General features: G+C 33.6%; 1 long non-coding RNA gene across 17 annotated transcripts; it reads right to left on the reverse strand.

Moving 5' to 3' along the window:
• Positions 1 to 1,880: 1,880 nt before the first annotated feature.
• Positions 1,881 to 12,265, reverse strand: LOC104649265 (uncharacterized). Of its 17 annotated transcripts, none has more exons than XR_011211591.1 (6): positions 12,024 to 12,265; positions 11,481 to 11,622; positions 5,836 to 5,938; positions 5,497 to 5,569; positions 5,164 to 5,417; positions 1,881 to 5,057 (listed from the first exon to the last, which is right to left on the reverse strand). It is a non-coding gene; the product is annotated as an uncharacterized lncRNA (long non-coding RNA). The 17 variants fall into 17 exon arrangements; XR_011211595.1 differs by having other exon boundaries at positions 11,481 to 11,625; XR_011211588.1 differs by having other exon boundaries at positions 1,881 to 2,242; positions 2,323 to 5,057; positions 11,481 to 12,265.
• Positions 12,266 to 14,842: the final 2,577 nt, after the last annotated feature.

Consider the following 14,842-nt stretch of genomic DNA (forward strand, 5'->3'; position numbering starts at 1 on the left):
AAAAACTATATTGTACAAGTCACTATAGTATTCAATATGCTTCAACAAATTTTGTTATAGGATAATGAAAATCAATAATTTGTTAAAAAAATTACTCGTTTTATATTTGCACCAAATTATAATACATTTTCGATACAACATAATATATATAGTTATATATATATATATATATATATATATTTAATTATGGAAAGTAATTATTTTAATCAACTGATTAGTATGTTTCGATATCTCTATGAGATCTGCATATCGGACTGGTTAAATTATAAATAATGAAACAAGAAATGGCAATTATAATATGGTACGAATAGAATATAGTTATCATAAAAGGATAAGGTTACCACGAATATGCTAACAAGTCAGCAAAATGGAAATTCTTTGTAAATTGCTATATAGTACCTTGAGTTAGAACGCTACGATTCTATAAGTTTTGCGTCATATTTTTTTCTATTATTGCATGTTTAGTATTTATTTAGGTTTTGCTTTGTATTTACATTACGTTATATAAATTTTTCATAGCTAAGGAAGACTAGTATGAGGAAACTACTCGAATTGACTTTGGTCGAGTGATAAAAGTATATATCAAAAGACAAATGTAATACATTCATTGGTTTGATTTCGATGTGATTATCGATTTTTTAATGTATAAAAATTTTCCCTTTTCAGGCTTGCCAAATTTATAAATAAGTTGTTAACTATAACTAGATTCAATTCATAATCAAAGGCACTATATTTGAGATGGAATTGTAATGTTTCAAATTTTTAAAAAATGAGGTGATCGCGAGCTTTAACTTAATTGTCACAAAATTGAAGAATATTATTTAAATCATGTTAATTTCAAAATGCAATAACAATTACTCCATATATCTTTTATTTGTTTTTCATTCAAGTTATTTTAATAGAGGAGGACAAATGAGAATATCATTGTCTTCCTTTATTTCCTAATAAATCACGATGTCTGTCCATATCGTTGCATTTATGAATTTTACTTTCTTTCAATTAATAACTACTCACAACCTTCCAACTTGAGATGTTGATCATTCATATAACTTCTCAATCTCCCTCGCCCCCACCAAGTGTTGGAAGCTAGGAGCGTATAGGGTTCATTTGATTCCAATCGTAGGAAACTTACGCAATATATATCTTCAAAATATTTCTTTAATATACATAACCGAATGTTTAATCTCTTTCAACTCTTCACGTATTTATACTTCTTTATATATTGAGTTCCTTTTATTAAAAATCATGACTCTACGACTGCTTTATTGGAAGAAGAATAAATTGAACAACAATCCACATAAATTGAGATGGACATTCTTGTCTTACAAAAGAAATCGACAATTAGTCACTTATCTAGTTGATGAATTTATGCAATAACGTTTGATCCCTCATTTATGTTATGCTCAAAATGATGTTTATGTGTTTACATTATATTGGTAATCACTAGTGTTCGTGTTTGATACTAATGTATTAAATTGCAGCATGTTGGCCAAGTATCTAAAAAGTCAAAAGGTAATAAATTTATATATTTTCACTATTTTTGTGTTTATTTTAGAGAGTTGAGGCGTTTGATCAAGTTTTTAGGGGTACAAACTCACTCATCGAACTTGTCATTGTAAGTTGGCGGAATTATTTCTTTACATAATAATATTAACACGAGACCTCAACCTACTAGCTAGCTAATTTAATTGGAATCAAATGAATAAACTAGTCAATAAGTTAAATCAATCACACATAATAATGTACTATGCCACATTGGTCCACTATGTACTCCAGATTTTCCGTCAGACACAATAAGATCGACGAGAAATACTGGTCAATGATCAGAGGCAAATATAAAGCGGGTTCTGTGTACGTTCAACTCAAACAATGTACACACATGACCAAAAAAAGCTCGAAATATATATACATGTAATGAGATCACATTTATATTGTACCAACAAACACGATAAATATGTCGATGTAAATGATGTTAGTAAACAAGATTAAGTGCACAAACTTGGCAGTAGTACTGGCTTTGTCAATCAGAAATCAAAGACTCTCATTCCCAACTAAAGCAACACGTTACTCTAAAGAAACTGCAGATTATATTGAAGTTTTCATCTGACTGGTGTTTGCTGTAAAAGGCAAAAAGTCAGAAGAGTACTTACTGAGTGTTTGGCTAAATTTGTGTAAGCTCTTGCATCAGAATTCATCCCAACGTGTGACTTAAATTCACCACCAGTGTCACTAGCAACTTTAACTACATCTCCAAAAATAAAAAAATATTTCTTTTAAAAAAGAGAATCTTGTACTACACTATATTTGGGTAAATATGTGGACCTGGTATCGCGATTCCAGAATTGGCGTCATGCTCAAAGTTTGATCACCACTTGGCACATGTGTATGTATCTGTCCGTTGCACTAGTGAATGCACATCCAAGAGTGATGTGATGACTTCCCTATCAATGAAAACATAGAGAGAGATTACATAATGGTGCCAAGAATATTACATCAACTTGTAAACTCGCAATCGTGTCAGGATGTGCTATTCTTTTTTTACTTGACCAGGTAGTGCTAGTACCATAAGGTAAATCCCGTATGTAGTTCTTTACATTTTGTAGCCTAGTCAAAATAGTTCACAAGGAAAGAACAATATCAAAGTTTAAAAGCGACAGGAAGAAGTGCAATCTCTCAAAATGTATTGATCAATCAAAGTTATTATAAGGTTTTTACTTTAAGTTTTAATGAGTAAATAATCAAATAGATACAGCTTAACTCCTAACTCAAAACACAACGAAATAACTTGGTTCACTGTAGCACATTTGAGAGAGTTGCAAAAGAGTTCAAGCGTTTATTAGGTGAGAAAAACATTGTACTTTCTCAAATTGCATTGAAATTGACATAGCCATGACCTAAACCAGCATGAAAGCAGAACCTATGTTTTGGAAGTAAAATGAAATACTATAAGACACTTCTTTTGATCTGAGGATCTACTAGAAACAACTTCTGTACCCCACAAACGTCCGCATAGATCCTACTCTCCTCAAACCCCACTTGTGGAATTTACACTACGTGTGTCGTTGTTGTTGAATCAAATACTATAGTAATGCATTTAATTGCACTATAAGGACCACAGATGTAGTTCAATTATACTGATTCACATGCAGTCACATGGCATGGAAAATGTCATGTTTATAATGTACAGCCTTCTGGGCTCATAAAATGTAAATATGCAGCCAACCAAAAGAAATTTTAAAACACAGATCACCATGTATGAACAGAAAATTTGTAATTCTGGGCAACTCTAAATGAGTTAGAACCACAATAAAAACCCGACTTAGCAACCAAAACATATCTGTCAGTGCTCCAAGCATTCTGTTTCTCCTGCCCCTAGCATTGATATTTAATGTAAAGCAATTGGAAAACTATTCATGAAAAAGTAAGGGCACTCTTAACAAGCAAACATATTGTAAAAATGCATAAACAGGACAAATGTGTGAAGAACAATTTAAACAAGGAAAGTTGACAGGCATAGACAAAAACATTGTCCGCTCTAATTGTGACCAAACATTCTGCTAAGTCGTGCTCTCCACAGCAGAGGAAAAATAAATTCCCGCAGCATAGAGATGTAACTCCCTTTAATCTCTGCACATAACTATGGTCTGTTGTTTCTGAAAAGGATATCTCAGATCTGCTGTGCCTTAGAGAACATGACCCTAAATTAAGAACGTCTGAAGAATATTTCTAAGTACACTATTGAATGATACTTTGAATGGGAATAAAGAGGTGCAAAGAGAAGAGGTAAATATATTAAAGAATGCAGTTGTCCTAGGATCCATGAGACAAGCATAGGACAAGCCAGATTACCATGATAGTACTGTCCCTCTCTAAATTAATAGAAAGAACTGATGTATACCTCAAAGGAGAAAAATAGTTAAGAGGACGGCTTTGATGATTTAGTCATATAAGATTATACAGGCATCTGCAATTGATAAGTTGGAGTGATAGGCAAGACACTTACCCTTTAGAAGAGACAAAGGCATATAAACTTGATCTTTTTGAAAAATAAAACAAAAAAGGTAATAGATGCACAGCAAGAACATAGTTCAACTCTAACTGGGAAGCTAAACAAATCATATTACGGTTTCTATCTCTCAGCCTCACTGATATATCACAAAACCCAAAGCAGAAACACAGTAAGATATAGTATTTGATATTTGACACGATTCATTCTTCCGAAGAAAACGAGTTAGTTAACAGAAAGAGACATATAGGAACATAGGTTGCTCCTTGGCTAGCTTGTTGAACAAGAACAGCCGTTACTTTCAGGATTTCTTGTATGCAGCAATTATCTGGCCCATCTGCTCACGGTTACAGGTCGAGACTAAAAGTAAAATCGCTATCTATGTTGGTTGCAAAAAATGAAGAGATCAGAGAATTGTACAGCTCAGTGACACCAATGTGAAATGCCGTGCCAAGCAGAACTTGTATTCTCAAGAGCAAGCAAAATAGAAGTGATAGGTTCGCATTAAGACCAACTTAATCCTTAAGAAGGCTTAGTCTAATATCAGAAAAAATTCTCATCAGAAGCACATGACAGAAAAGAGCACTTTCAGAGATGTAGAAAACCATTAATACCACTAGAAATACTGCTTAGATGGAATAACTGCAGGTTTCTTGCACAATACTTGAATGGCATTAATACTTGGGACAACGGAAAAAATTATTTGAAAAGAGTTACCAAAAGTTTAACACTTTCTTTCCCTGGAACAGATTATGATCTACTGTAGAGATCACATATCAGTAAAAAAAGTATAGATAAGAGAAGAACAAAACGCTTGAGAAGATGTTCATTCTAGAACATGTCAAATAACATATAACATAGGTAATATGACCAAGCTTATTAGATTTCAACAAGAAGAGTGAATAGAGAGCACTTCCAGTACATATAAATCCACTGCTTTATCACCTGGAAGTGTTGAAGTAATGCTTAGTCAAAAGTCAATCAGTACCCGCAAGAAAAAGAAAATTTGGATAGTACCTAATTTTACAAAAGGTGAATGCAGAACATCAGCCTATTCAAAGAGAAGAAAAATGCAAATTAGGAAACAAAGTTGATCAAAAAGACAATTATGAGAATTGAGACACTTATTAAGGATACAGAAACAGAATAATGCTCACCAGCAGATTGGCAGCAAACCTCATTGACATGTTTGATGTCACCAAAACCCATGGAAAATGCCACCATTATGTAGTTTTCCAATAGCATCATCAATCAGTTCATCTGTGACCGTTTCTTCAATAATCTCAAGTAAACCAAACCAAGGAATATATTTTCACGAGGGACCTTCAACATACTCAAAGGTGAGATGCGTAGCAGCTTCAATTGCATAAAGCACTAGAGTATTGCTTTGTCATGCACCTGGCCTCCAACTCTGTTATTCAAAATTGTTAGCAGCACAGCTTTGAGGTATGAAGAGACTAAAGAATACAACTGGTATCATTTACACCAACCCATTTAAGTCTTCACGAGTAAGCTCTGATTCCACAATTAGATGCCTGTATTTCTTTGTAAACATTGGACCTCCTAGCACAAAGTTGACATGAAACTCTCAGCTATCTACGGAGTAAAAATCCAAAATATTAGATAAATCCCAATGTGAAATAACATCAGCGGAGAGACTAGCATATTATGGTTTGTGATCTTTACAGTGTAAAGACATGAATGAAAATAAACTTGCCGCACAGAGATAGGAGAGAGATATTATAAAAACATTTGCAGGAAAGTTCTTTATCAAAAGAAAAAAACATTTGCAGGGAAGTTAAATGGCACATGAACTTTGGATAACTTACAGCCTCAGCTCCGAGCTTGACTAAAACCAAGGATCCATCATTTCTGTCTTCCTTGATTTCCATCATATGAGATCTCCAGATAACTACTGCAACAAATATATACCTGGCAAGGTGTCACTCATGGGTAACCAAATTAGTTTTAATAAAGTAATGTTTCTTCCGTAAAATAAGCAGTACACCAAAAAAATAAAAAACTTACGTAAAAATATGATTCTTTGTAAGAGAAACCCCATCTTCTATACAACCAAGGACCTTAAGGGTGCACGAAAGAGTAACTACAGACAAGAGGCTACTCCTCAAATATACAAAATCATTGTCAACTCTTTCAAATTGTTCTCTTCTTTCTCTATTTTATATACTCACAGGAAGGCTAGAAGGGTAAACATCCCATGCCTGTGCCGTTTCCTTCTTCTAAAGTTCCAACTGTATATAATCTCTTCCTCCTCTCATAGCGGCTAGCATTGACCACAGTAAATTCAAACCAACAGTACAGAAGGAAGTGACTTGTATATTTTCTCAAACATTTGCACATAAAGCACCAACCTACATAAGTGAATAAGTGATCCTCCTCTCCCTCGGTTCTCAACTCTCACTATCGCTTCCTTAATACCAACCAAACAAATAAGCACACATTCCAAGGAACACCTGGGGACCCAATCCTACAAGTTAAAAAAATCCGACTCTTCGCTTTCTACTAGTTTCTAGCAGTATGATTTAACTGAGAACAAACTAACTCTTCTCATACTCCATCTTCACGAGTTTGGTAGTATGCGATGAGTTCTTGTAAAGTAGTTTCATCAAGTTTGGAAATCATACATCTCCTGTACATGTATACTCCTCTTAAACCTCAAGTCACATTGACCTCACCATCTTGTATAATCAGGATCTATCGTACTGTCATCTCTACTAGCTCAAAACACTATATATGGTATAGCATGCAAGTCTCTGTGCATCCTCCTAGCACCACTTGTGAAACTAAAAAACTAATCAAGCATTCGATACTCTGAATACATGTAGTCACTGAAATCTTCTCATGCCTTCATGATCATCCTCCATAATTCGTACTCCAATGGAAGTGTGATATTTCCAATAATCCATCTTTCATTCACACTTTTCCACTATCAGCTTCCTCCAAAAAGTCTGTTCCTTCTTCCAAATCTCCACAATAGTTTCCCAAGCATGACTATGTCAAACAGTCTAATGTCTTCCACCAAAATCTTCAGTAAAACCTCATTCTTTTCTGCTTCCTAGAGTTTAAATCGGAGTTGTAATAAAAAAACGCACAATTTTTGTTACCTCCTTTATATCTATCTTCCTCTCGCATAATAATAGGATGTCTTGCATTCCAAATGTAGGAATCGGATCATACTTAATGCAACTCCCTCACACACTTCTTAGAATTGTGGTAGTTATAGAACTCATTTTAGTTTTCTAAAAACACTATATCCACCTCGTATTCTCTATCTCCCACTTGATGATGACCTTTTATTTGGTCAATTCACTATCTCACATCCTAAGACAAGATCTTAACATCAATAAACGATATATGATATATCTATCCCTTAACTCTCACCTTCTTCAACACTTCTCTTTCCCTTATGCCGAGCCTTCTACCATACACCACAATATTACCTCTTGCTCCAATCTCTTGTTGTTTTTTTTTGAAACGGGTAACTTGTATTCCTCAGCATTAAGGTCTATGCTGGACACCTCTAAAAAGTATTAACTGAGAAGAGAGAAAAAAAAGATGAAAAAAGAAACAGAAATACTTACAAAGAACCTACAATAATTGGATTTCAGAGACCCTGAAACAGGTTCACGAATACCATCAATGTCTACTGGAGGAGCAGCAATGAAGGCAATAATAAATACAGAAGTTGCCGTCAATAAGGTAGGGATCATCAGCAAGCAGCACCGGCATCGACAGCGGTAGTACGATTCTATCCGTTCAAGTCTTGGTCTACCGGTGGGTCGTCCTATGAGTAACTCTCGCAAACAAAGAAGAAAAGAGATGGAATTCAAGCCAGCAAAGGAATGAGGTAGGGCACGGGAAAGGTAAAGAGAAGGGGCCGTCGTTGGTGCATAACAGAGCTTTCCTACCGACGATCTTTCTCGGTGCATAAACGAGGCTTAGCCTTCGAAGTACCGCTTGCCCCAGGGTCCTTCGTTTGGAACTGCCCTTCCACAGAGACAAAATGTAGGACTGGTGCCAACAGTTCATCACGGAAGAAAGGACTCACTAAGTGAAGAAAGGACTCACTAAGTCGGGATCACTAACTAATACTAATCTAATATAATAGTCTAATATATCTAATATAATAGAAAATACTAATATAATAGAAAAGAACTGTCTTTTCTGTATACTTTCCCCGGTTCCGTTGCTACCGCGGGCTTTACGCAATCGATCGGATGAGATAGATATCCCTTCAACATATCTTCTATATTTTGTTCTTTACAGCAGAAACCTAAGGATGTAATTATATTCCATTTAATCTTTTGTATTGAGCATTCTTTTCCTTCAAAAATCCTCTGATTCTTTTCCTTCCAAATATTCCACCAGATACAAGCAGGTACTGTCCTCCAACACTTCTTTTGACTCTTGTTCCCCCCCCCCCCCCCCCCAAATCCAACAACTCAATAAATCTGTTGTGTGTTCTAGCATACACCAGTTTAGGCTACCTAAATTGAAGAATAAAGCCCATACTTGTCTTGTTACTTTGCAATGCAAAAATAAGTGTTTGTTGGTTTCCAATGCCTCTTTGCATAGTTAGCATCTAGATGCTACGTTGATGCCCCAGCTCCAATCTCTTTTCTTACCCCACCCATCTCGCTCTTTAATCAAAACTAACCCTTTTAAACTTGTTCTATGTCAGCTAACAATTCGATGACTCTATTTTCCTTTCCATCTCTCCCAAACTTAAAGTATTTTTCTTTATTTATTCTTTCAATCTCCTCTATCCTTCGGTGATTGCCACACACACAACAATTTTTGGTGCCAAGGTCTAAACAATTTTTTACGTAGTTTGTTTGTTTCTTATTCATATATATATAGTTTCTTGCTTTTGTTATCTATCCATCTATCTATATGTTATTTAGGTGATTGCACTATTTGGTTGATGTTACTGTTCCTTGTATGTATGTTCTACACTACATTTCCATTAGTTGTCATGTTTTCTTCACAATCGTTTTTCCTTTTCATTACTTCTTTGTTTTACTGCACTTGAGGAGCCGAGGGTCTTTTGAAAAGAGCCTCTCTACCTCTACGAGATAGGATAAGGTCCACGTACAGTCTATCCTTCCAAGATCCCACTTTGTGGGATTTCACCGGATATGTTGTTGTTTAGTTTGGTGCACCACCTTGGTCCCCTTCGTGAACATTGCATCTAATCCTAAGCCTTTTGGGACGATACCAGAAGTACCGGATGGATGTAAATCCTTTATTGATACTGGAAAGATGACTGGTGTAATTGACTCTTCCTTTCTAGACTTATTTGAGAATTTTGACCACCCACCCACCCTATCTCCTTTAGATGGGAAATTACCAAAGTTGTTTTTCCTGATCTGCTTCATTGGATATATGATGGCAGAAAGAAAGAGCCCTTTACCCTCCCACTCCAATTATGAGTCTAGGCTTAAGTTCAAGCCAATTGGTTTTAGATTCATCACTTTCTAACCCATTTTTGGCTTTGAAAATGGAGTTTCCGACATCTTGATCACCTACTCAATGACATTGGTTTGATCCCGTTGAGATTAGGTCATAGGACTAACTCACACCCCAAAAGCTAGCTCAAATGGAGGAGGATTGCACAAGTCTTATAAGGAGTTCACCCATCTCATTAACCACTAGTATGGGACGTTTGTCATTCTTTAACATTCCACCTCACGCCCAGTGCTTAGCATCTAGTGCATGGGCAATTGTGATTTTGGGGGTCCCAACATCGGGTGAGACGGACCCTGCTCTGATACCATGTTAAAATTAGGTCTTAGGCCTAACTCACATCCAAAAGCTAGCTCAAGGAGAGGAGGATTGCCAAGCCTTATAAGGAGTCCATCATCTCATTAACCACAAATATGAGACTTTTGTCATTCTTTAATATATCCGATATTTATTATTGGAACATATAATTCAGTAAACTGATTCCAATTTGTTCTCCTACCAAGTTCACTTAAGAGCATTTACCACCTTATTTGTTTGCTTCTTTCCATCATATTATATTGCCGGCTGAGCAACCCCTCCTCCTTGGTTATTTCTGACTACATCACTATTTTTCTGCCCGATCTTTTTTGTTAAGTGTCGTACATAAGTTGAAGGACAAGTGGTGCACTTATGAGGTCTTAGATAATTCTTGCCTCATGACCAAGCTTCTGGGATTGAATTAGGCCCAAACATAGGACCCCTTATGTTATATTGTGAACTCCTGATGTTCTTCATATCAGTGTGTATAGGTGTGTTAAGTATCTCACATGAGTAATGTTTTCTGTTTATAAGGTACTCAAGAATCTTCACCTTCTAAGCTATTTTTGGAGCTGAGTTAGATGCAAGAACCATTTTCTGAAACATTTTCCACTTCATAATAGGCTTTTCCTGTCCCTCTTTTGCCCTTTCTCTTACCTCCTCCTTATTTCCCCAATCATGTCCTCCTTTCCCAAGCAGGGATAATTTTTGGTGTTAATCTCACATTGAAACTCATGTCACCCCCTCTCTGTTTGCAATAGACACTGGCACTCTTTTTCTCTTCTTTCACAGACAACCTAACTCTAGCAAAACCTGGTAAGTTAAAATCCAATTTTAACAAAAAGTTTCAAGGATAAATTTCAGAGTGTTCCCCGAAACTCATGTCGCCCCTCTCCACTGTTATAGACACTGGCACCCTTCTCCTCTTCTTTTAAGGACAGCCTAACTCTAGCAAAACTCGGTTAGTTACAATCCACATTAATGAAAATTCACACACTTCCCCCTCCTTTTGAAGCAATTCATTACATCATCGATAAGTCAGTACGCTGGAGATGTTACCACCATTGCCCCCTCGCTACTTCATTTTTTTCTACAGCATGTTCTCTCAGACCACCTTCCAACCCTCACCGTACATGCAATGCTTTCAAATCCTTTCACATTGAAGGCGCTACTTACTGGATGATCCCACACTAATACAAACCTCCCAGTCAAACATGTCTTAACTCTGGAACTCCTTCCTCCTCAATGTGGTCCCCAGATAACCTGAATCAGGGAACAGCACAGACTCCACTTTCCACATTTCCTAATCATGATCCAAGCTGGCCCGGCCAAAATTTCCTTGAAGGGGTGATTATTAATGTTCTTTGGTGAGTCTCCCTCTAAAAGCCATTCTCATACAATTAGTAGGTCACTTAAGGAACTGTTCTATCTTCATTAAACCAAAGTGGTTATTAAGAAAACTATTGAGAAAAGGAAAAGAACCAGTTTTGTCAAAGACGAAAATCACTACAGGTCTATAGGGGCTTTAAGCGCAATTGAAGTGTCAGTTTTAGTTAAAGGTGCAACGAAGAAAAAATAGAGAAGTATATGCAATCCAAGAAAAAAGTAACAACTTTATTCATAATATCATTTCTTACATCATTAATATATTTTTCTTATCAACGTCATTATAGTTTAGTACCACTCTTACAAGATAGAACTTGTGGTCAATGACTCACAAACCTTCGCGCCTTGCATACACTGAAACGCAGCCAAAGTGAAGCCAAGTACTTAGCCTGAGCTTCAAGACTAAGTGTGTCCCAAATGAGCCTTTGACAACACTGAAATGAACCCTACTAGAAATTTTTCATCCATCAACCACCTCGGCAACATCAATACATAAGAGATGAGTGAGAGTTCTATAAAAAATTAGGCATTTTACCCACATTTCAACAAAGAATATCCACTAATCACTGAAAATACGGAACTTTGTTTAAACAAGTCTTGTTTATTATATAAAAGCCAACTTTTTGAAATTGGGCTGAGTCAATCAAAATCACCAATTTTCACTCTATTGATAGATGCATGATTTTGGGTCAGAAATCATGGAAGAGGGTAACTCCAATCAACTAAAATGTAAAGCAAGATTGATTACAAATGTCAAATCCCTATAAACATCAAGAATGAAAAGAACCAAAGAAAAAAAAACAGAAACGTTAATGCAATTTGTGAGTTGTAATGGAATCAAAAATACCTTACGGGCACCACAGCAAACCGTTACAGTAGCAATTAGTGAAGAAAAAGAGTCGCAAACTCAACTTTTACTTGTTTCAGAACAAGAAGAAAAAAATTATATGGAGCCAAGAAACTCGCATCAACGACATCTGCATTCTGAACAATTAAATTAATCTGCATTTATCATAGAAGTTAACGCTAACAGATGTATAACATACTCTTGAACTTTGGATCATTCTTGCCAATTATTTCATAATATTTTATATTGCATTGTATTATAATGTATTGTCCTGTATTTTATGGTGTATATATAATGTTTTGTCTAGACTGTATTATTTGTTGTTGTTTAATAACATTTTAATAGTTTGATTTGATTGTATCATACTATTACTATATTATAATTTGTAAATTACTAAAATATTCTTAATTATTTTAGGGTAAGAGGTTGGACTAGATTTAAATAATTAAAATAAATAGTGTGTTTGGTAAGAAGGAAAATTTTCTCATGTTTGGTTGAGATAAAAGTTTTAGAAAATATTTTTCAAATCAACTCATTTTACTCAAAATTAGGGAAAATAACTTCCCTTCAAAAATTAAGGAAAATATTTTCCAAAACTCTCCTACAATTTTAATTACTTTTTTTTTTTAAAAAAAAGGATCTATTTTAAGAAAATATTTTCAATTTTAAAATTATTTTCTACTCTAGTAAATATAAAAGATGTGTCTCAAAAACATTTTTCATTCATAAATCAAACACTAAAAATCATTTCCGGAAAATATTTTCTACTCACCAACCAAAAATGAGAAAATAAGTTCAAAATCTACTTGTTTTCCAGGAAAACATTTGCTAAGAAAACATTTTCTCTGAAAAATATTTTCCTTCATACCAAACACACCCAATGAGTAAAATAGTATTTTGAAATATTAAGTAAAGATATAATTGGAAAAAAAAAATTAAGTAACAATGGTTCCATAAAATAGGGGTTTTTATTGTTATTTAACAACGAAATTTAACAATACAATACAATACATTTTTAAATGACAATCAAAACAAAGTATGTATAGTAACGATACAATACAACATAATACAGTGAGTAACAATAATTCAAGCATAGTGTTAATTACTTCCTCTATCCACTTTTATTTGTTGTTTTCAAAAATTAATTTGACTAATATAATTAAATTAAAATATATTAATTTGATATTTTAACAAAAAAAATTAGATATTTAAAATTATACAAAAAATATTATAAATTTCAATTTTGTGCATATCAATATGATGCAAAATATATCATAAAATATTGATCAAAATTTATATGATTTGACTCTAAAAAATTATGACAATTAAAAGTGGACGAAAATAGTAAAAAAGTTCCCTTTTATAATATAAGTTATATCATAACTATTTAAAAAGAATTGGAGGACTCATTCAACTCTTAAAAATATTATGGTAGAGATATACATAGAAAAATATGAGTCAATTTTATTTATTTATTTGGTTTATAAGAAAATGAGAAAATCTTAGGAATAGCAAAAATAATAATCATATTAGTATTTTACAATTATAACTTTGTTAATTGTGTTCTACTGCTCTATAGCTATAGTTTTGTTTGCTATTGAGCATTATAATTTGTGAAATACGTTAAATTTGTACACAATTTTTTTTAAAATGAGCTAATTTCTCATAACTCACACATATTAAGGATTTTTGTTTCCTCAACATGAACTGCATTGCAATTTGGTTAATCAAATAAGCTTGACTAACACAAACATTAGACATCAATTTAATTTTCGAGTAAACAACAATTGCAATATGTATTTAATATAGAAAATTGCTCTGATTTGACTTTTTTTCTGAACGAAATTGATGTTTTTGTATGATGTTTTCAAACTCATATTTGGTTTTAAACGTTCAGAAGGTGATTTGATTGTATATTACGATGATATTATGTAATTACAGTTCAAATGATATATTTTTTCATAATAGATTCAAACTCATATGAGCAAAAAAAAAAGTTGTTAGAATTCAAGTCAGTTCGTCATTTTGAATTCTATAAATAGTTGTAATTAGAAATTTTCGAGTGGAAATAGTTGTTTATTTGGAATTTTTTACTACAAATTTAGTTTTTGACATTCATAAATTGTTTGGATAGTAAATTATGATAGTAATCTATGATTTCGTTTTGATTTGTATATTGTTTTCTTTTCATTTTGTATATATGAACGAACAATGAAATTGTATTATGATTTTTAATTCATTTATACATCCAATGATATGAATTAATCAATTATGTATAAATTTATTTGAATACTTGAACGATTCCTATTTGATAACAGCAACATGATTTGGATATACGAGAAGTTTTTTGTTATTGTTGTGTGTTTCTTTGCCTAGGATTGACTTCTATTTATAGGGAAAATTTAGATTTTAATTTTTTTCTGAATAAGTTGAAATAGAAAATTCGTAATTGTCATACTTAAATTATTTTGGGATGAAATTAAATCATAACAAATTTGATACCAAATTAAGTCTTAAGAGACATGAAAACCAGGAAGATATTTTACGCAACACAGGTGAAGTGCAAATCTTGAAGTATGGGTCGGTTCACATGTTTCGTAAATATTTATAGGACTTAAGTTTCATGTATCTTTAAATTTGTAATTTTGTTTTTTAGAAATAAGCAAGAGTCGGTAACAACAGAAAAAGGTAATAGCCAAGATAATTGTTAAAATGATTTCATTATTGGTTTTAGCATTAGCTAGTCCTTCTCAGATCAACAGATTTTTGCATTTTTTTTACATACTGTAAAGACAAAAAATTAAAGGGAAATTTTTCAA

This window comes from Solanum lycopersicum, chromosome 9 (assembly GCF_036512215.1).
Source record: "Solanum lycopersicum chromosome 9, SLM_r2.1".
Lineage (NCBI taxonomy): Eukaryota > Viridiplantae > Streptophyta > Magnoliopsida > Solanales > Solanaceae > Solanum > Solanum lycopersicum.